Source organism: Narcine bancroftii, chromosome 1 (assembly GCF_036971445.1).
Source record: "Narcine bancroftii isolate sNarBan1 chromosome 1, sNarBan1.hap1, whole genome shotgun sequence".
NCBI classification, from domain to species: domain Eukaryota; kingdom Metazoa; phylum Chordata; class Chondrichthyes; order Torpediniformes; family Narcinidae; genus Narcine; species Narcine bancroftii.
In genome coordinates this window covers 275,521,784-275,544,636 of record NC_091469.1, presented here as the reverse complement: position 1 = coordinate 275,544,636, position 22,853 = coordinate 275,521,784, and the positions used below count along the sequence as shown (strand labels likewise).

The 22,853-nt window shown below is 37.7% G+C and overlaps 1 protein-coding gene across 1 annotated transcript in view; it reads left to right on the top strand.

Annotated features, from left to right (window-relative positions):
• LOC138744047 (serine/threonine-protein kinase BRSK2) overlaps nucleotides 1-22,853 on the top strand; it is a 783,696-nt gene that overhangs the window by 29,439 nt on the left and 731,404 nt on the right. The window lies entirely within an intron of this gene.

The window sequence follows — 22,853 nt, the reverse complement described above, 5'->3', positions numbered from 1 at the left end:
GAAAAAGCCCATTCATTCACAGAGCATGCTTTGCTCTGAATTCCACAGAATGGTTGGCCATCAGAACTGCTTCAAAAGGCTGTGTTCTCTCCAGCAGTCCGAATGGTTCTCTCTTGCAAAATCACAGTGCCTTTGCAAATGAATTGAATTCTGGAACCGTCTGTGACAAGCCTTCCCTCATTTCTTCCAATATATCGAATTATCACTGGGCGGTGACTTGTGTTGTGATTGTGTGAAATGTTAAATATTAACTGTGGCCAGTCAATCCCTTCTGTCTATACTATCCCTTACAGTGATAATCCCATTTTATTAAAACGGGAGTTTGTAATATCTGTAAATATTAAAATTTTTAAGTCCTCACAGTTATAACAGGTTGTGAGAATTGATGGTTTCAGTCTGCTTCAGAACCTGATTCTGGCCATGTTTGGGTTTGATTTCCTTAACATATGAGAGAACCTTTTTTGTTTTTAGCTATTTGATTTCATCTTTGTCTGATCTTAATATGTTTTGTAATCGAGGAATGGTTGTAAGTACAACAGCAAACATAGTTCATTGTTTCTTGAGACAGTGTATGAATGACATTAAATCCTCTCTAATATTGTGCATTGTATTGACCTCTGTACTCTAATGCTCTCAATGGCTTTTATCATAAAATGCACACCCTTTAACACTGACCTTGAATGCAGCTCCAGCATTTCTGTACATGACCCTCTCCTGTCTGCAGTTCCCTTGCATACTGCCTCATTATCATCAAATATTATTCTTCTGTATTCTCTTTAACTCTAGATAACCTTGAAGATATTTCATCTTGGCAATCACTCCGTCTGTTCTTGTGTACAGGGGGTGGATTCTATTTGCATGTTTCCAGAGTTTGCCCTAAACTCTTTATTTTAATACAGTATAAAAATCAGGCTGGTAACAACCCCTCCCCACCCCATGCATTCTTTATCCTGTAATTGAATAATTTGGTTGATTTCCTGCACCTATTCTTTGTCATTAAGTAAATGCCATCCAATTATAGCAAAGATTATTCTTTGAGAAAAGTCTGAGTTTATCAGAATTCTGAATGGCTGGCGAATAAGTTGAACTCTGGTAATGATTTTGATACTTAACCCTTTCTGAAGCTATTGAGGACAGATCCTGATCTGTTGGCACCACAGCTGTTGTTAGGCATTGACATCTTGTAAATAAACTACGCCACAGGGGCTGAGAGGAGGACTCTGGTAGTTCAGTTCTCAAAGCATTCTGTTGGTATAAACATTTCTTTGAATTCACAACTTGTTTTGAAGATTACGTCAGAGAAAAACCTTGGTTCCATACAGCCAGGTGAGATGTGCATTTTGTTCTGTTCATTCCTGTTGGTTTACTGTGAATTGAATTTTCACTTGTTGCAGATTGATTATATTATTACCAATTATGTCATGAAGCCAAGTGAAGAGCCAAACAAAATTCTCCCAGGCAACAAACCAGCAAGGAAAAATAGATTTTTGTTAAAATTTTCCAGATTGTGCTATGAAATAAAGGTTGCAGCAAAATCAGGTTCAGCAATATCTGCGTGGGAGGGGGAGGGGGGCAGGGTTGAAGGAACTATTGCTGTTTCTGGATGAGGCCCACTAATCAGGATCATTTTTATGTGTTTATTATTTCACAATCCCGCATCGGACTTGTCAGCCACAAACGAGCCTGCAGCTGACGTGGACTTTTTACCCCCTCCATAAATCTTCGTCCGCGAAGCCAAGCCAAAGAAGAAGAATCCATAAAGTATTTTTCTGGAGAAAATGCAGTCACACATACAATGCTTTAATGAGAGCAGCTCTGGTCTTATTTCATCTTAAAAACTTATTTTGTGCCACTTGCAGTATTTATAAGAAATATTTTATGCTTTAGTCAAAATGCATTGCCTTCAGGAAAAAGATCTCAGGGTTGTATGTGATGTCATGCATGTACTCTGACAATAAATCTGAAATATGTTTTTGCATCAATGACCCTTGTTTATTTTTTTTGTATCCTTATCCTCTGAAATTATTTTCACACTGCAGATGAACTCATGCCTGTATAGCTGCAACAAACAAAAGAATTTTACTGCATTTTTGTGTGTGTGTGACAATAAGATCTCACCTCTCAATTTAAAAAAGTGTTAAACTATCAGAGGTTCAACCTGGCAGATGAACCATCAAATTAAATGTCCATCTGCCCTTTGGGTTTTATATCTCAATTTGAAAAAAGGACGTAACAGAATACTATAGACCCTTAGGCCCACAATATTGTGCTGACCCATTTATACCAAAAGAAAACCCTCCTGACCTCATAATCCTCTATTTTTCTTTCATCCATGTGCCTGTCTAAGATCTCTTAAATGCCCCTATTGTTCCAGCCTCCACCATCACTCTTGGCACCCACAACTCCCTGGGGGTGGGGGGGGGGATGGGGAGGAAAACCTTACTCCTGATGTCTCCCCTAAACCTTCCTCCCTTCACTTTGTACAGATGTCCTCTGGTATTTGCCACTCCTGCCCTAGGAAAAAGGTGTTGGCTTAATGCCTCTCATATCTATGCCTCTCATAATCTTGTGGACCGCTATTAAGTCACCCTTCTTCGCTCCAAAGAGAAGAGCCCTAGCTCTGCTGACCTTGCCTCATAAGACATATTTTCCAATCCAGGCAACTTCCTGGTAAATCTCCTCTGCATCCTTTTCATAGCTTCCACATCTTTCCTGTAAAGAGGTCACCAGAAATGAGCACAATATTCTAAGTGTGGTCTCACTAGAGCTGCAACATTGCCTCACGACTCTTGAACTTAAACCCCCGACTAATGAAGCCCAGCAACCCACAGGCTTTTTTAACTGTCCTATTAACTTGCATGGCAACTTTGAGAGATCTATGGATTTGGACCCCAATCCACACTGTTAAGTATCCTACCACTATCGTACTACTCTGCCTTCAAATTTGACTTTCCAAAATGCATCACCTTACTCTTAGCTGGATTGAACACTATCTGCCACTTAGCTGCTTAAATCTGCATCCCACCTATATTCTGTTGTAATCTATGACAACCTTCAATGTTCAATGAGATCCACAACTCCAACCTTCGTATAATCTGCAAACTTGCTGACCAATCCTTCCACATCTTCATCTATATCTTTTATTAAAAAATCACAAAAAGCAAGGGTCCCAGAACTGATCCGTGTGGAACCTCACTAGTCCCTAACTCTGATTTTTACAGGCAAGCTAATTCTGAATTCACACAGCCAAGGTTCCATGGATCTCGTGACTTTCTGGACAAATATCTCATGGGGAACTTTGCCAAATGCCTTGCTAAAATCCATAAACACTGCATTTACCAGCCTATCTTCATCAATTGTTTTAATTACCTTCTCAAAAACTCAATTGGGCTCATGAGCCATGGCCTTCCCTTCACAAAACCATGCTACCTATCCCTGAAAAGACTGTACTTTTCTAAATGCTCATAAATCCTCTCCTTAAGAATCCTCTCCAATTGTTTGCCCACCACTGATGTAAGACTCACTGGTGTATAATTCCCATGATTGTCCCTATTACCTTTATTAAACAAGGGGACCACATTTGTCATTTTCCAGTCCTCCGCCAACTCCCCTCTGGCCAATGAGGATTCGAAGATCATTTCGAGAGTCCCAGCAATCTCTTCCCTCCCCATAACAACCTGGGGCATATCTCGTCTGGTAAGCCTGACATCAGTAGTAGGTAAATTATTGGAAGGTGTTCTAAGAATCTAATATACAAGTATTTAGACAGCCATGGACTTATTATGGATAGTCAACACGGCTTTGTGCCTGATAGGTTGTGTTTAATCAATCTTATAGAGTTTTTAATGATTACCAAGAAAGTAGATAAGGAAAGCCTGTGAACATTGTCTACATGGACTCTAGTAAGGCATTTGACAAGTTCCCACATGGGATGTTAGTCAGATGCTTGGCATTCATGATGAGGTAGTAGACTGGATTTGACATCAGCTATATGGAAGAAGCTAGAGAGTGGTAGTGGTTGATTGCTTCTCAGACTGGAGACCTGTCATTAGTGGTGTGCCTCAGGGAATGGTGCTGGGACTATTGTTATTTGTCATTTATGTCAATGATCTGGATGATAATGCGGTAAATTGGATCAGCAAGTTTGCAGATGATACAAAGATTCGAGGCATTGTGGACAGCATGGAAAGCATTCAAAGCTTGCAGAGGGATCTGGACCAGCTGGAAAAATGGGCTGAAAATGGCAGATGGAATTTAATGCAGTCGAGTGTGAGGTGTTGGATTTTGGATGGATCAATCAAGAAAGGTCGTATACATTAAATAGTGTTATAGAACAGAGGGATCTGGGAATACACATAGATAATTCTCTGAAAGTCATGTCACAGGTAAATAGAGTTGTAAAGAGATCTTTTATTATATTGGCCTTCATAAATCAAAGTATTAAGTATAGGAATTGGGATGTTGTGATAAAGTTGTATAAGACATTAGTGAGGGTAAATCTGGAGTATTTTGTGCAGTTTTGGTTACCTAACTACAGGAAAGATATCAATGAGATTGAAAGAGTTCAAGAAGTTTTACTAGGATGTTACCAGGACTTTATGAACTTAGTTACAGGAAAAGGTGAAACAGGTTAGGAGTTTATTCCCTGGAGCATAGAAGAATGGGAGAAATTTGATAGAGCTGTTTAAAATTGAGGGAATAGACAGTAAATGTCAGCAAGATTTTTCCACTGAGTGTAGGTGAGATACAAATTAAAGGATATGGGTTAAGGGTGAAAGGGGAAAGGTTTAGGGGAAATATTAGAGGAAACTTCTTCACACAGAGAGTGGTGGGAGTGTGGAACAAACTAGCTGAAGTGGTGAATGCTGGCTCAATTTTCACATTTAAAAAAATTTGGATAGGTACAAGGATGGGAGGGCTATGGACTGAGTACGGGTCAGTGGGACTAGGCAGAATAATACTTTGGCACAGACTAGAAGGGCCGATGGGCCTGTTTCTGAGCTGTAATTTTTTATGGTTCCATAGTTCCAGGGTCGTATCAAATCCTAATGTTTTTAAGAAGATTCGGGACTTCCTCTTTCTCAATCTCAATATGCTCCAGCACGTAAGCTTCTTATGAAGAAAAGTCTGAGGCAAGGTCCTGATCTTGGTCAACATGGAATAAATTTGGTCATTATCACATTGCTGATTTGGGAACTTGCTGTGTTCTAATTGGTTGCACATTACTGACATTACCACAGGGATAACATTTCAAAATCACTTCATTTATCATGGACCTCCTGATACTGTGAATGGCTGGGAATAGGTTGATATCTGTTCTGGAGCCCTAGGAGCTGTCCAGCCAAACCTAGCTGAAATCACCAGTTCAAGGTAGCTCAAATGTCATTTTTGATACGTGCTTATAAAAGGTTTAATGCAAGCTGCATGAATATGCACCTGTTTTCATTGTTTTAATTTATTGTTGATCAAAAATATTATTTTTATCCTTTGTGGTGTCCATTAAAATTGAGACTAATACTTTCTGTTTTAACTGTGCAATTTTTCCTGATTTAATTATGGGAAATGGCAGTTAAAAGGCAACAAGCATGTGATGTATTCGCTGTATTAGGAACAATTATAAAAATTACAAACCTTTTCTGAAATTTCAGAGAAAAAGCTGCATCTCATTTCAATTCAAAATTTGAAATCCTGAGTGAGTTTAAGATTTTTGTTTCTATTTTACTGGCTCTCCAGCTGACCCATTTTTTTTTGTCTGAATTTGAGTTAATGATCAAGTTGGATACAAAAATGGCAACTGTTAGGTTTTTGTTTAGAGTAGTCTGCCTTGTGCAATTGCTAAAGATTTCAGCGCAAATCAATCTGGTGAGGGTCATTACGAGCATAATTTATTAAGCATGTTAGTTGCACAATGTAGTAGCTAAGCAAGTGGAAATATCGAATTGGACGGATGAATAGCTGCTGGCAGCTTGTTCCCTTTGATTTGGTTCTTTTGGGGGCTAACTAGTGTTAAGATGAAACTCTTGAATTCACCCCAAGTTCAATCCATGTGCTAGTGCTGTTTTATTCTTAATTTTTATTATTTTTCTAGTTCTTGGCATTTGTTGTTGCCTCTTTTAACAGCTGGCTTGATACTAATTTTGATCAGTTCATATGCTTGAAGCTCCTTGGTGCTTGGGAGGTTGACTTGGGGGAGTGGCACTGATGCCAGTTCACTTCAACTGCCAATAAATTTGAAGGATTTTATGTAACTGGTTTAAGTGTTCTTCGAGTATTCCCACTCTCCCAGGATCTAATTACACAGCCCACCTCCAAAATGGACCTGACCCTATGTCATTCACATGCCTGGTAACAGTCTCTGCTCCAAGTTCTCTCAGGATGAGTTTTTCATGAGAGTATGGATGTTCTAAAAACCATCATGTGGGAAAATAATGTAACATCTTCAATGTCATCCATGGCCTGTGACAAATCAAAATGGGGGGGAAAAAACTGTATTTAGGAAGACATTGAGAATCTCCTCGTGGAGAACATTGTTGAATTCAGCAAAAATGACAGAATCCACCCTATCAATGTCACCTGGTTCACCTCTGGCAAACACTCAGGATCCTGGACTTATCCTCGTTAGCAACTTTGGAATCCATGCAACTGAAATGGAAATGAATTGTCATCAACCTCAGGAATCTGTAAGCAGAAGATTACAAGGTTCTCTGTGCTTGATTTCCAGCTTTATGTGCTAATGTTGAACTCTTCATTATATGCCCGTCATTGTTTATTACAATCCTACTTTATAATTTCATTTCAATGTAATTAAATTGACTTGTATCTTTTCCATTTTCACATTATTTTCTACCTTTATTTTTCTTTTATTACTGATATACAGCACTTTGCAATGCTGTTCAGCAGGGGTTTTGAGTTTTTCTTTTTCTTTTTTTCCTTGTTTTTTAAAAAAAAAATCTCATACTTTTTGTTATTAGCTTTTTTTATATAACCATATATAGTACTTGGAATAAAAATTATGGATATGATTTACAACTTGTGTATGTTTTTTATATACTGAATGTTTTATTAATTTTATGTAACCTTATCATTTTATTGAATTGTATTATTCATACAAGTTTATTAAAATCAATAAAAAATATTTTAAAAAGAAAAGAAAAAATTCTTGCTGACCCTCAGATGTTCAATGGGCTAGAAAAATTTCCAGTATGTGAAGATCTGAAGGAACTGGCCTGTGGATGAGGGATGGGTCTCAATATGGGAGTTATGAAAGGGGTGAGAGTGGACTGGAAAATGATTTTGACCTCTCACTTGAATGTCCAGGACCTCACAAAGATATCTTGTGCTCAATTTTAAGGCAGACCAAATAACTTCCCACTGGTCTCTTGGGGCATGCACAACAAATGAATAACTATGGAAGACATTGCTACCTGTGATTATTTGGGCAAGGAAAAAAATGATTTTTGGATTTCTATTCACAATGGTTTTGTTGCATTTCATTAATTATGGGGTTAATTTTTTTTTCACCAACATCTTTAGCTGTTGATAAATTGTGATTCATGGGAATTTGTCTCACAACTGTGTGGCTGTGGCAGAAAATAATCCTTCAAAGCAACTTTTTGTCAATTCGTTGATGCATTGAACAAGAGGCTTATTTTCTCAGCTATAAAACTGAAGTGCTTGGAAAGCAGAATGATGTAGTAATAAAATTACTGAGTTATGTCAGTCAATATTTAATTTCCTTGTACAGCAGGCTTGATCAGAACAGGCAAAAAGAAAGCTATTCAAATGATGAAAGTTTGAAATTAAAGTGCCCATCTTTTGTGGTAGATTGGTAGAATAATAAAATTAAATTGCGAAAGATCTCTGACTTGCAGCCTTAGAAATCATGTGCTGTGGATTTGCTCACTTGGAAAGCTAACAGCATCTTCATTCCACACATGCCATTGCAAAATTTCTGAGGACCGTTATTCTGCTGGTATGATTTTCAGGGTTATGTGCAATTTTTCAAAATTGGCAGAAAATGACAGCTATTCAGTTCATTTTAAGCAGGGGTGCAGTGCTTCCTGAGCTCACCGGAACGCCCCTCTGGCACCTCATGGGGCTGATCTAGAATTGACAGAGTGAGCCAGACAGTAAGAAACTTTAATTCATCTAACAATCTGAACATTTTAAAAATAATGATCAATGCATGCATTAGATTATGATAGAATTATAAAAAATAAATTTAATTTTAAATTTGTGATGTTTTGAAATAACCTCTCAGTTGGAACACTAAATTAATCTTTCAGGAATTGTGATTTTTTTTCCACAAATGATGCATTGGAATAATTAAAAGGGTGTGCTTAACATGTCATTGTCAGTATCATCTTTCTTGTGAATGTGTGTCAGATACACATTCATGACCAGGAATAAAGACTGCAAATTTCCAGTTACACCAATCATGTGCAAACCGTGACTCTTCCACCTTGTGTTCATCTCCCTTTCACTCTATTATCCCTGTAAACCTCAAAATTCTGTTGGCTCCAACGGCATCCACAAATTCTCTGACTTGCCAGTAGTTGGGCCGAATAACTGGAAATCATGGGAAAGAGATGGAGAACATGGTTTTGTGGTGCCAGAACAAGAACCTTGCTCTCAACATTAGCAAAACCAAGGAGTTTATTGTAGACTTTAGGAAAGAGAGACAGAAGGACCATGCACCTGGCATAATTACCAGGATGGCGTTGGAGAAAGTTAATACCTTCAAGTTCCTGGGAATCCATATATTAGAGGACTTCTCCTGGCAGCAGCACATTGAGGAAACAATGAAGAAAGCATGCCAACACCTATACTTTCGAAGAAGTCCAAAAAGTTTTGACATGTCTTAAAATACTTTTATCAAACTTCTACAGGACCACTGTGGAAAGTACACTGACTGGGTTGCATCACAACCTGGTTTGGTAATTTGAGTGCCCAGGAACACAAGTGGCGGCAGAGTGTGGCAAACCTAGCCAAGTTCATCAAAGGCTTCGACCTCCCATCTATTGAAAGCATCTATGTCAGATGCTGCCTCAAGTAGGTAGCCCACATCATAAAGAACCTACATTACCTTTCTCACGAGCTCCTCTGACTGCTGCCTTCATGAAGAAAGTACAGAAGCCTGAAGTCTAGCATCTCCAAATTCATAAACAGTGTTTTATTTTCAACAGCTAGCATGCATTTGAACCTCCCCATTCTGCCCTAACCATAAACTGGGTCTACCAAAGGATCTGGAGTGTTGAAACTTTTTTTGAACTACAACTGTGAAGTTTTATACGTCTCTCCTTTTATATTTATCATTTTTTTTCTGTCTTGGCATATTGTAGTAATTTTTTTGTACCAAGATCATTGGTATATCTTGCGTACCTGTGTGGCTGCAGCAAGTAAGAATTTCAGTGCCTCTGTACATTGTACTTGTGTATATGATAATAAACTCACATTTTGAGTGAAGGAGATTAATTGAGATGATAAATTATGTTGTCTCAGTCTAAAACAGTGTCAATTTTATTTTTGATTTGTGACATCTTTTTCATCTATGGTCTGCTTAAATGTGAGGAAGATTATTTGACTTGTATTGATCAAACGGATATAGTTAAATATAGTTGACTGATGATATTCTGTTATGACCAAGAGTGAGTGGCAATAAATAGATCCAGCTGATAATTTACTCCAGATGCAAAGATTTTGATAGCTCACAAGTGCCATTTTCTCATTTCCTGAGACCTGCAGGAGTGGTATCACATTTCATTTTGTGGCTTTCTAAGGCTTCTCTCAAGAATTGCACCACCAGAATATCAAGTGAGGGTTGGGTAACATCGGACGTGACTAATCTTGGTGGAGGCTGGAGTTCTCAAAATGCATGGCAAGTGTTTGATGATTTAGGCATTGAGCTTTATCTTTTAGCTGTGCTTATTTCTTTGTACCTTGCAGAGAATGCAAGGCACTCAGACTTGCAGCTTTAAACAACTCTTGTCGCCATCTGCCCAGGTTCATCTGCAACTGGAACTCTCCTTGTGACAACTCCAAACCCTCCTGGCCAGTCTATTTCTTGACCTAGTCGTTGTTACCCAAGACAGCTCGATTTGTCAGGGGCTGAGAGGTTATTGTCATATGCAATTTGATGAAATATATGGTAAATAGACCATCTGGCTCGACCATATAGAATGTTTGCTTCCATCCCCCACCCCCCAACTTGTGCCTTTTCTATTTAACTCTGCAATATAAAATGGGAGGCATGGTTAGCATTGCAACACTATTATATAGTGCCAGCAACCTGGGTTCCAAACAAGCCCTGTGTGTAAGGTGTTTGTTTGTTCTCTAAGTCTTCGTGGGTTTCCTCCATGTGCTATCAATGGTTTCCTCCCATCCATCAAAACATAAATTTTGTTGGTTAATTTGGAGGGCACAGGCTTGTGGGCCAGAAGGACCTGTTACTGTACTGTACTGTATATCTAAATTAAATGAAAACTGTTATTTCCTCCTTTTAAGTGCTTTGCTACCAATCTCCTTAACAACTCTGTGGTTGCAACTACTACATCTGGGTATTGTTTTCAGAATAAAATTTTGTCATTCCTTTTTCCTGGTGATTTGCCTTCTATTCATAATCTCTAGTTTTGCAGTTCTCAAGAAGATTAAAAAAAATATTCTGCATTTACAACGTGAAGATTTTAATGAATCGTAAGTTCTCCATAAGTTACGTGAAGGCATTTGAAGCTAAAGCTATGCTTTTCAATACTGAGATTTCTGTAATGCACCTTTTAACATTCAACTCTGCTACTTCTTACCTCTAATCTGTGCAATATGCTCTGGTGGAGAGATGCAAATTCAAAGATTTATCTCATTTGAGGAAGTCCTTGGAGATGTCACTGCAGTGACAACATTAGAGAATAACCTTTCTTTAACAATAAGACATGATGTGGGAGATTTATCTATTTGTGTTACAAGAATATCATGTTTGTTCATGCGATAAATGCTTAAATGTTTAAACTGATCCTTTTGTCTGTTAAGTAGAATGAACTAGCCTTCAAGAGAATAAAATGTTCTGGCTGTATTAGTGAAAGTAGAAATTGTGTAAAGGTGTCCTTCGGCTAAGGAATGGGACAATAGAAAATGGACCTCTGTGCAATTATGTATAATCGCAGTTAGAAAATTACTTGTATTGTTCTCATTACACCTCATTAAGAGTCCTTGTGTTGAATCTCCATCACCACCAGAGCACCACAAGGCTGCACACCTGGCCCCCTGCTCGACTCACTATACACCTTGGACTGCGTGGCTCGGTATGGCAAAACCATTTACAAATTTACTGATGATACCACAGTAGTGGGCTGAGTAAAAAGGGGTGATGAATCAGCATACAGGAGGGAGATTGAAAACTTGGCTGAATGGTGCACCAACAACAATCTCGTACTCAATGTCACTAAAACCAAGGAGCGGATTATAGATTTTAGGAAGGGAAAAACAAAAGTATAAGATACAGTGATCATTTGGGGTGGGGGGAGGGGAATCAAAGGTGGAGAGGGTGAGCAGCTTTAAATTCCTGGCAGTCACTATCTTTGAGGGCTTTTCCTGGACACAACATACTAATGTCATCGTGAAGAAAGGACGTCAGTGCTTCTCTTTCCTCAGGAGTTTATGTAGGTTCAATATGACATCGTAAACCTTTGTAAACTTCTGCAAATGTGTAGTGGAAAGTGTGTTGACCAGCACCATCATGGCCTGGTATGTGGGTACAAATACTTCTGACTTGAAAGCCCTGCAAAAGTTAGTTGATACAGGCTACCATCAAGAAAATCCATGTGGAACATTGTTGCTGGAGAACAGCAGCAATCATCAAGGATACACACTGTTAAGGACGTGCTCTGTTCTTATTACTGCCATCAGGAAAGAGGTATAAGACAAAGGAGCAGAAGTAGTCTATTCTGCCCATTGCTTGGCCTTCTCCCCATATCCTTTGATGCCTTGGCATCAACCTATCAGTCTCTGCTTTAAATATACCCAATGACTTGGCCTCTACAACTGCCAGTAGCAACAAGTTCCACAGATTTAAGTGCCACAAGACTTGTACAAAACTTCAGGAAGAGTTGCTACCCCTCTATCATCAGACTTCTAAACACAATCAGAGAATCATTTAACAACTCTTGCTTTGCACATTATTTATTACTGAATTTTTTTTTCTATGTTTACATTTCTCTCTTTTATATACGTATCATTTTCTTTAGCACAATTTACACAACCATTAATTAAAAATTTTGCCTGGCCCACAGGATAGAGAATCTCTAGATTTTAAGTCAAGTCATGTATGTACTCTGACAATACATTTAAATTTGAAGTTCAATAGCATCCAAGAGAAAAGGCACCATTTAGGTAGGGATTAATTGAAATACCAGTATTGCTTTATTTGCCACAAGAAAATATCAGCAAGGAGCCATCTAGTGACATTCTTCCTTACTTGGAAGTACCATAGATTTGGGATTTGGTGCAACGAGGTGTTCTAAATGAGTAGTAATTGAAGATTTCTTAAGGCTTAAATTAATTTGGATAAATAGTATTTGACTTTTGACCTTTTGAAGAAATTCCTTCTGATTTCCCCAGTCTGATTGTTCAGAGACACATCTCCAAGTTCTAGTCTCCTGCCTCTTTGTATCTGCCCTGCAAGCCACCTTCTGAATCTTGGGCAAGTCTGATCATAGAGCTCGAGAGCAGTGGGGATAACAGAGGGGACCAGTGAGAGAGCCTCTCTCAGAACTCCCTCCAAAGCGAAGCGAACTTCTTCATGGCAGGCATTCCTTGAAGAGACAGCAATCTTGTAATTTTTTTTCTCACTGAGTACTCTTCCCATTATTTTTTTTTAAAGTGTTAATTTTGTTTTTTTTGTAACACTTCTCAAAGAATGAAGTTCAAGTTTATTTTCACCATATACTTGACACAGTGAGAAAGATCAATTTTGTCAGTTGCCCAGCAAGTCAACTCTGTGCATTCAACTGTAAAAGTAGAGGAGCAGGAGCACGTGACAGTGTGCAGTATTACAGTGGGAAGATCAGTTTGTACATAGCAGAGCGGTAGTGCATGTCCTGTGGATTCATCAGATGCTCCTGCGAGTGTAGAATTTTAGTAATGGGAATGTATTTCAAACACTGGAGCTGTTTGCCATCTCGCGCAGAGAAGACCAGACTGGGCATTTTTAAAATTTAAATTCAGATTTCACTGGGGAAAGATGGTGTTTGACCAATTTGATAATCATCACCAATTTCAAATGGTTTTCAAGAGTGTGAAGAGCAGAATGGTCGGAGAGCAAAATACTTTAATCCAGAGTGGTGGGGATTGGTTCAATTATGTTTAAAGAGATAATTAGATAAATATCCAAAGCACAGGGCAGACTTGCTAGAGGGAAAGATCAATGTGCAGGGCATATTTTGCATTGCATTAGAATTGAGCTTGAATGGATGAGCTGATGTAGTGACATTCGGGAAATTTGAGTTTGTTTTTCTAAACAGATATAATTGTCAGTTAAAGAAAAATCTCAAAAAAGCAGTGATAAACTAGCAGTTAATTTTGCCTCACTTTTTTTCCCCCATTTTTCCATTCAGCTGAAAGCAAGCATCGTTTACTTGGACATATTCCATTCTCTCTGAAGCAAACACCACCTTAGATTTTTTTTAAAAAAAAGTGCACTTGTCAATTTGTTTGTCATTTTATTAACTAGAATTGGCTTGGTGCAAACATTGGTCGTCAGTGTTTTCACCACAACATTTGATCAAACATAGTGTACGTTGTATCTGTGGATTCTTCTTGCGGTGCTATTGAAGTTTATTAGCTTGGTCAATGATGAGTAATTTGAGGTAAATTTGGCTCTTTTTGTGTCAATTCCTTGCCAGATGTTCATTACATTACATTTATAAAATGGCCTTTGAGTACTGATGAATGATTGAGTAATGATTGATTGACTTTTCAGCACTGATTTTGAAGGCTTTTTAATCCATGCCTGGTAACCCTGCCTTCAGTAATCAATCCCAGAAAGACAGTTTTCGGTCTATAGCAATTAACAAATCTACTTCATGGTGAGTGACCGGAGAAGTGCCCATTTGGTAAGATGAAAGGGATATTTTTGTTGGTGAATACTTGTATCCATTGGCAAGGCACTTTTATTCAACTTGCATCAGTTATACATTTGTCTTTTGTGTCACACATTTTATTTAATTTTCTTTTCCATAATTCAGAATATAGAAATATTTTGCTGTTTTGCAATGCAAAATTCATAAGCTTGCATTATTTCTGGTATCTAAAAGCTGGGGAATATATTTCATTAAATCCTTTTTGTGTTAGTGGTGTGGAAAGATTTTGCATTTTGCTCAGCATATAAAGTTAACTATGAAATTTTAAAAAACTAATTAATCACTAGTTGACCCTCTCTAAAAGTGACTTCATGTGTTTCTGATTTTAAACGTATGGTGGTCACATTAATTATTTTACATAAATACAAAGTAGAAGTTATTTCACTGCAATGCAAAAATTGGCAGAATTAAGAGTCAAACTATCTATGTGAAGATCAAAACAACTGGAATAAAAAGGTATTGAAAGGTATAATTTTTGAATGATTGAACTGAATAAATGATAGCAAACTCAATTTTCACTTTTAAGATGTGCCTTTATGGTCTGACATCACCTACTCTATTCAAATACAACTATTTATTTTATCCTGCTGGATCAACTCGAAATTGTATTTCTTTACCACTAGTGGTAACTACTTTTCTCTTCGCTGTTTTAAGATGCTGCAATATTGCCATCATGAATGTCGTGATGTGGTTCAACCTGCTTCTTCAAAACTTTTTTAGCATGAGATTGAGTACTTGTCATTGGGAGTATAGCTTACCTCTAAATGAGCTGTACACAAAATAATTTGTATATATTAATTTGCATTTGGAAATTTTCCAACCAATACAATGTGTGCCAATATAAAGTTTGTCTTTGTGTGTTGAATGTACAATTAATTTTTTGCATTCAATAATATTACTGCCAAAAATTGCAAGTCAGTTTTTGAAACATTTACTTGTATTATTTTTGCAAGTTAAATGTAAATTCTGGTTTATGGTTAATCAGTTAATTATATGGTGTGAACCATTTGGGAGCAATGGAATACAGTATTTAGGTAAATTCATCAACTCCTTCAAAACATCATCAGAATTGGGTGGCATAGGATGGTATTCCATAAACATCTCATTAATTATCTATAATCAATGTCTGTGTCAAGAACCTCAGTCATAAAGGACTGTGTTATACAGCAGCTGTTGCAATGTGTTTAGCAGTTTCTTGAGATTTCTATTCAATTAAAGGTTAGAAGAAGTAATTAATGTCACTGTAAACTTGGGTAATTAGGTCACAATGAATACTGCTGTTTGCTTTTATTTAAAACATGATGAAGTGGAACATCATCCATCCAGAAAATAATGGTTATTGTACAAATACATTCCTATACACTAGATTGCAATAGTGGTTCACATTGTTGAAGCACTGCTAGGAAATTGAAATAAAATCTGAAGCCAAAGGGAAATTAAACATATTGTACCATTTTAGAATTAATTAACCTATTGTTTAAAAAAGCATGAAGATATCAAAAAGAACTTCAGAGCATTTGCATTTATGATCCAAGTATAGTTGGATTAAAGATCAATTATTATTGATTATAAGATTTGCAAGGATCTTGGATTGTAAGTTGGTTACAGCCTCAAAATGTGTCATTCACAGCTGACTAAGGTAACTGTAATAAACATCAGAAAAGATTTGTGCTGAAATGAACATGCAATTTATTTGTACCTACAGTTAGTTTAACTTGGAGCCTAAAAATGACTCCTTCAAAGACTACAATTACCAGAAACACTAAGCCACAGGGTATGTCAGAGTACATACATGATGTCACATATCACTCAGATTCTTAAAAATGTTTGATGTTCATTTGATTTTATCAATTTTCCAATAATTTTCAATCTACCATTAACAGTTTATCAAAGAAGCAAGCTTCTCAAATTTTCAAATAAATATGGCCACTCAACCTCATCTAATGTAATAATATATTCAGTAACTTTATATGGTGGAAAGTAAATTATATTCCTTTTCAAATAGTGAGGGGATCTTTCACCTATTTAGGGGTTAAAGTTACTAAGATATTTAAAGATCTTTTCAAAGAAATCTTCATTCCTCTGTTTAGACATGAATGATTCCCCCCCTTTCCATGTCACTTGTTGGTAGAATTAACATCAAAATAAATGTTCTGCCTAAATTTTTATATTTATTCCAGACAATTCCAATTTTTATACCAAAGAAATTTTTTGACTCAGTTGAATCTATTATCTCTTCATATGTTCGGAACAACAAGAGTCCAAGGTTGAATAAATCTAATTTACAAAAATCAAAAATAGATGGGGGTTTTACTTTCCTAACCTGACACATTATTATTGGGCTATATATTAACATTAAACATATCTATGTAATGAATCAAAAAAATAAATCAGACTGCCCAGAGTGGACATCCATGGAGCTGAAATGTTTAAATGAATTTGCTCTGGCTACACTACTTGGTGCTTCCCTTAACTTTTTTTGGTAAAGGCAAATAAATTAACAGGCAGTTAGGTAGTTAAAAATCATTATGAATTTGGTTTTAATTCAGGCATTGTTTTGAACTGAATTTTTTTTCTTTATCCATTCCAATTATTAATAACTTTTTTCCTCCACTTTGCCTTGATCGTGTTTTTCATAAATGGAGTTAAAAGGGTATTGCTTCATTTTTGATTTATGTCCTTTCAGCATTGATCACATAAATTTAATCTCCCTAATTTCCATTTTTTTTAGATATTTACAGTTTAGAGATTTTCTGAGAGACCAAGTTACTATTTTTCCGTTCTCCCATGATATTTACTGTATTGACTTATTTTTTTGGTTACATCTTTGTCAATAGGGTTTAATAGGATTCTTTTAGAAATTAATCCATAAATTATATTGTGTTTCTATGAATAAAATTAAGAGTGCTTGGGATAGCAACTTACAAACTAATCTTTCTAAGGATATGTGGACCAAGTTTTTAAAATTGGTCCATTCCTCTTCCATTTGTGCACGTCATTCACTTATTCAATTCAAGATAGTACATCAAACACATTTATCCAAAGATAAATTAGCTAAGATTTTTCTGACTATCAACCCTGTATGTGATAGATGTCATAATGGGGTTGCTTCCTTATTTCATATATTTTAGTGCTGTTCAGCATTAGATCTCTATTGGAACAAAATTTTTATTATATTTTCCAACATTTTCTTGGTTATTATTCAACCTCATCCCATTACAGCTTTATTGGTGTGATGATACAGAACAATCCATTATCGGTGTTGGATTGCCATGTGACAGCCTTTGCCACTTTAATGGCTAGAAGAATGAAGTTTGATAAAATGTGGCCCACTTTTATGGAATATTTTAATGTTTAATGAATAATACAATATTTTGTGTATAACATATGAAACATTTATAATCTCTTGATGAACTTACTTATTTACATATAAGGCAATTCACCAACGTTCTGTTACCCTTTTGGTGGCCTAAGGTGTCCCAGCGGCTTTTTTCTTTTTTTTAAGTTTAGGTCTTTTTTTTAACTGCAGGAACAAGATTAAATTCTGTCTGTTTGTTTAATATTAGTTGTGATGTTAATTTTTATTCTAAGATATTTTGTACTTGTATGGTATATTTTTCTTGTTCTTACACCTGTGTGTGTGTGTGTGTGTGTGTGTGTGTGTGTGTGTGTGTGTGTGTGTGTGTGTGTGTGTGTGTGTGTGTGTGTGCAGAAGCAAGCTTCAGATTCAAATTTCAGATTTATTGTCCGAGTACATGCACGACATCACATACAACCCTGAGATTTTTTTTCCTGTGGGTGAGGCAGAATTACCAGTCATTGGTCATGCAATAAAAAATCTTTTCACAATGTACACTAGTAAACAAATAAACAAATGCAAACAACTGTGCAATACAGAGAAGAAAAAAAGCAAACAATAAAGTGCAAAAGTCCTTAAATGAGTCCCTGATTGAGGTTGTAATTGAGTCTGATGGTGGAGGGATAACAATTGTTCTTGAACCTGGTGATATGAATCTTGTGGGACCTCTTTTCTGATGGTGGCAGCAAGGACAGAGCATGTGCTGGGTGGTGTGAATCCTTGATGATTGCTGTTGCTCTCTGACGCATTGTTTCCCATAGATATTCTCGATGGTGGGAAAGGGTTTGTGTGTGATGTCCTGTGCAATGACCACTATATTTTCAGACATTTATTCCCAGCGATATTGGAGTCCCAATACCAGACTGTGATGCATTCTGTCAGCACACTTTCCACTACACATCTGTACAAATTTGCCAGGGTTTATGATGTCATACATGACCTCTGCAACATCCTGAGGAAGTAGAGGTGCTGAAATTCTTTCTTCACGATGCCATTAGTGTGTTTGCTCCAGGAAACATCCTCTGAGATCATGACTCCCAAGAACTTAAATTTGCTTACCCTCTCCACTTCTGACCCTTCAATATTACTGAATCATACACATCTGGATTTCCCCTCCTGAAAATCAGCTCCTTGGCTTTGGTGACATTGAGTGTGAGGTTCTTGTTGGTGCACCATTCAGCCGAGTTTTCTGTCTCCCTCCTGTATGTTGACTCTTCACCTCTTTTTGTACAACCCACTACCATGGTATCATCAGCACATTTATAGATGATGTTGTTGTCGTACTGAGCCACAGTCAGAGGTAGTGCATCGAGCAGGGGGCTAAGAATGCAATCCTATGGTGCTCCGGTACTGATGGAGATTGTGGAGGAGATGTTCTTGCCAATCCTCACTGATTGTGGTCTGGAAGAGGAAATCAGTGATCCATTCACACAGAAGGGTGTTGTGACTTAGAACTTGGAGTTTTTTTTTTAAACTGTAATGGTTAGAACACAGAATTGTAAATGTAGAACAGTCTTAAAAATAAAGTTTTACTATTTCCTGCTAAGAGTCATATCAACTTGAACTTACAAGTTAAAAAGCTATAGCTGGAACCAAGTTTTCTATAAACAGCTCACCCATCACCTTGATGCTAAAACTACTCTTTTGTGTAGTGGGCCTTTGGTATGCAATTAAACTTAGTTTGATAAGAACTCTGTACTGGCCATTTTGACCAACAAAATCCTGAAGTAATCTCGTGTTCTCTTCAATTAAAAAAAAACTGCCCCTTTTTGATAGTATTCACACATTTTTGATCAAATTTGATGTGTTGATGCCATCCAGATGTTCCTTTGCCAATATCTTTGTTACCTCTGGCACTATTTATCCTCCAATCTTGTATCTTAATCTTCTCCTTCACCTAAGACTGAAGCAATCACACTTGGTATTGTGCACAATTCCAAGTCACTTCTGTCTTTTCCTTTGCCACCATGTCTGGTTGAAACCATTTTCATTCCAGAGTGTCCATACCATCTTCACAAGGTATATACTTCCAACAGGCTCCTTGTCACAACTTTGTCCTCGAGCTTTCATTTTGGCTTGTCAAACACAATGGCATGAACATTGCATTCTGTAGTTTCAGGGAACACACCCCTTTTATTGCAAGCCATTGTAATTTCTCTTCCCCTCACCATAACCTGTCTGTCCTCTGTCCTCTGACTTGATGAGGCCAATTACACAATGGAGGAACAGCACTTCATTTTGGCTTGAGCAGTGTCAAACACAATGGCATGAACATTGCATTCTGTAGTTTCAGGGAACACATCCCTTTCACTTCCACGGGTGCTGCATGACCTGCTGAGTTCCTGTAACGGCTTATTTATTTTGTTCCTTGAGAATGTTTCTCTCTTTAGAATTAATTTTCAGCCCAAGTTCCAAGTGAATTTACATTAATAATTTGTATTCAATATACCTTGTACTGTGTAATAATTTTCATTCAATCTCCTTTGTGCCCACAATCAGTGTGGATCAACATACCATTTGAAGAAGCTATCATTATCATGTAATACTTCTAGTGCAATAGTACATTGTATGTAAAAATTTGTTACGAGCAGGGGTTTTGAGAAAATTTAATGGGGGTGATCAGGAAGTATGTCGGTGAATTTGTAGCAAGGCCTGAACAAAGTTTAATTTTTAAGCAGTGAAAACCAACTGCAAATGTGTGAGTGATAAAAAATTTTGAGATTTAAACTTGTGATGAAGGTTTACAAACCAGGGTCTCAAAGTAAGGATGTTATTTACATGTTTGTTTCAGGTTTCATCATGCTCACTGCTATTTTTGTTCAGATTATTCCAATGGGTTCTCATCCTGCTGACTAACTTTTGTTTTCCACTTTGTTTAATCTAAAACCAGAACTTGTATTTGAAAGATCAAAGTATCACTTTTGGTGCTTTAACCTGCAGAAATCCTTTTATCTACAGTAATTTTTCTGCCACAGTTTGCCTACATCTGTATTTTAACTGTTAATGTTGTGAGGCGGCACACCACTAGGCAGGAAAACTGGACCTGCTTGTAATCCACATGGTGGGGCAGCCAGCTAAAATGGCGCCATCGGGGGAGGTTTCCCCTTCTTCTCAGCACAGGGCTCAGAAACCTGCGCTGGGGGACCACGTGATGCCCGGGTGACGACAGCGCCCCTTAGTGCGGTTCTCGGCCAGGTCCGGGCTTGGAGTATAAGTCCAGACCAGCTGCCTGCAATAAATCAATTCTACTCACTGAGCTCAACCTGTCTGGTTGTGTGTTCTTTCAGTTGCAGTGTAGCTTCCGCTATAGTTGCATCATTTACCTTTTCACATTAACTTCAATTGCAGTTGCTATTATAGAGCAACGAATATACAGCACAATATGGGACTTCAACCTAGGATATGGTACAATAAATAGCAGTAAATATTCAAACAAGCCCCTTCAAGCCTTCTGAATGCTACCTGTTGCATCCCTTTAATGCTGTAATCAACATCAGTTGTAAGTAGTGTGAACCCCAGACACTGATCACAACTGAATGAAAGTAGCCATTGATCAATGCTGTTTTATTTCCTACTATTCAGCCAATTTCATAGCCAATTTACAACTATAACTTGATTCTCGAATGCTTTCTTTACAGCTGCAACATTCTTTGAGTTGTCTTTTTTCAAATGATTCCATGTTTGAAGATTCATGATATCAACTACTTCTCTGAAGATTTTGGCAAATTTGGCTGACATTATTTCCTTAACTTCTTAGTCCTTTCTGAAATTCTCTATCTCCCACCTCTCCACTCAGGCTTCTGCTCTCAACAAGCTATTGTCTATCAACCTGCTTTTGGTTCCAAAAATCAGATCCCATCAATGATATCAGTGGATTCAGAGTGGCCTGGGAGGTGGGAAAGGCTGATTTTTAATTTTATCACCAGCAAAATTGATTTAGGGGGACAAAGGAACTTCTGGCCTATAAATTAATTCTTTCTCAACATTGGCAACTTCGAACACAAGCGGTTCTCAAACCTTTCTCTCAGCAAAAGCAACTTTGTTAACTGGCACTTGTCAATGTGACCACACTTTTGGAATACTTTGGCTGACATTTAATGACCAAACTTATTTTCAAATAACTTGTGACTGAAGAGGATTATGCTCCCCATTTCTACTTATTTTTCAGTTTTCCATTTTTTTGTGATGTAATTTATTTTAGACAAATAAATAGGCCATTTTGGCCCACGAGTCCATGCAGCCCAATTTTTGGAATAAGTGAGTTTGGAATAATTGCAATTTTGGGTTTTGAAAAGGTTCAAATCTTTTTTAAATTAGAGAAACAAGTACTCCCAGCAGATGAATGATGTTAAATTGATAATGAAACGTGCTGTTTCATAGAACTGAAAAGGTGAGAAATAGGAAGGTCTCTCAGTACCAGAGAAAAAACAAAATCGAATTGCTCGACAAATCTCCTTGGAGCCAGCACGGACCACTTGCCTCCACTTTGATTCTGGACAGTGAGCAAACTCCCTGTGGTTATAATAATATCTAGGGACCATTTATAATGTACTGAACAAATAGAAATGCAAGAAGGCTTTGGTTTAATATAGTACTTGCTGTGAAAACCTGCACCTCTAAGGTGCAGTAATCCTTGTTAACCTGGACTAGCCATTCTCAACTGTTTGTTGGCTATTGCCCTTTAGTTCGCTGCTCAAAGTTTATGGGTCCCCTTTCCTGTGAAGCAGTGTCACTGGTTTCTTCCTTACTTCTCTCCAATCGACTGCATAAACATTCGCATTCATGTGATACCTGGAAGCCTTTTTAAAAGCTACTATTCAGCGCTTGACGTCCTGCTTTGCGGAAACTGCCAAAATGTTTGGCCTGGAAGTCAGCCTGAAGAAAACTGAGGTCCTCCATCAGCCAGCTCCCCACCATGACTACCAGCCCCCCCACATCTCCATTGGGCACACAAAACTCAAAACGGTCAACCAGTTTACCTATCTCGGCTGCACCATTTCATCAGATGCAAGGATCGACAATGAGATAGACAACAGACTCGCCAAGGCAAATAGCGCCTTTGGAAGACTACACAAAAGAGTCTGGAAAAACAACCAACTGAAAAACCTCACAAAGATAAGCGTATACAGAGCCGTTGTCATACCCACACTCCTGTTCGGCTCCGAATCATGGGTCCTCTACCGGCACCACCTACGGCTCCTAGAACGCTTCCACCAGCGTTGTCTCCGCTCCATCCTCAACATCCATTGGAGCGCTTTCATCCTTAACGTCGAAGTACTCAAGATGGCAGAGGTCGACAGCATCGAGTCCACGCTGCTGAAGATCCAGCTGCGCTGGATGGGTCACGTCTCCAGAATGGAGGACCA